The sequence below is a fragment of the Cheilinus undulatus genome, linkage group 2, assembly GCF_018320785.1.
Source record: "Cheilinus undulatus linkage group 2, ASM1832078v1, whole genome shotgun sequence".
NCBI lineage: Eukaryota > Metazoa > Chordata > Actinopteri > Labriformes > Labridae > Cheilinus > Cheilinus undulatus.
This window is the reverse complement of record NC_054866.1, coordinates 14,864,684-14,865,819: the sequence shown is the minus strand read 5'-3', so window position 1 is coordinate 14,865,819 and position 1,136 is coordinate 14,864,684.

Here is a 1,136-nt window from a genome sequence, read left to right as displayed (position 1 = left end):
GGAGGATCAGCTGACACCCGGGTCCTCTGTCAGGATTACCGTAATGACGGCTAGAATGCGCCCAACAACAACGACAAAATACGGTAGAAATGGAGCATTGACCCCGGGGTAAGTAGGTCAGTGGACGACGTCATTGCAAGGAAAAAACTGGAACAAGATTTCGCGGGCCCGCTTTGCAGTCTTGGGAATTATGTTATTTTCACACTTTTTTCCACATAAGGATATAATTTGGAACAATGGTAACATCAGCGTTGGAGGCAAACGTTTATCTAAGCGGGAATGGATTGAGAAGGTTGAAATATAACTCATAAATCTGTTTCAAAGTGGAAATCTTTATTTAAAAACTTTAAGCCAAAATCGTTTCCCATAAGGAAATATCAAAATCAATATTGAGGTTCTTTGTTTAAAAGATAGGCTATAAAACTAACAAATAAAATGCACATACATAGCCTATAAGAAGAGATCGTCGATGTGCGGTGAAGTGTTACCTAAAGGGAAAGCAGTTCGGAATTTATGGCTTGAAAATATAAACTAATGGGAAGCTAAAGCTTGATTATTTCCCTTTCAGTTCTGTGTGTCAAATGAAATTAAAATCTTGCATAATATCTACCCATGTAATACTGAAATTTCCACATCTGCAGGCATAGGTGTAAAATGTACTTTTTGCGGTAATAAGCCTGAGACAGTCATACGTCTATTTTGTCATTTCCCGTATACATCAGTTATTTAGAATAATGTAGAGAAATTTCTACAAAGCATACTATCTAATAAGACCAAAAGATATCACAAATTTGAATCGAAAAATAAATCCTTATGTTTCATAATATTTTTGTTAAATTTAGTGGGCATTTTAAAGCCAGATTCTCTGAGTCCTCCCCAAACCTCAATATTTTCATGAGAGTTTAACGTTTAGATAGATGCTTTAAAGCCTACGTCTGATTAAAAAATCGGAATGTATACTATCATATAAAAATGAATGATTCCCTGTAACCTCTTATAAAATCATAATGACTTTAAAAATTTAAGTTTAGCTTTTAAGTAAATGTAATTTTTTGTTTTTCAATATTATTGTTTTATTGCAATGTTTTACACCCTTTAATTAGATGTGTCCAATTTTATTTGTTTTTCTTTATTAT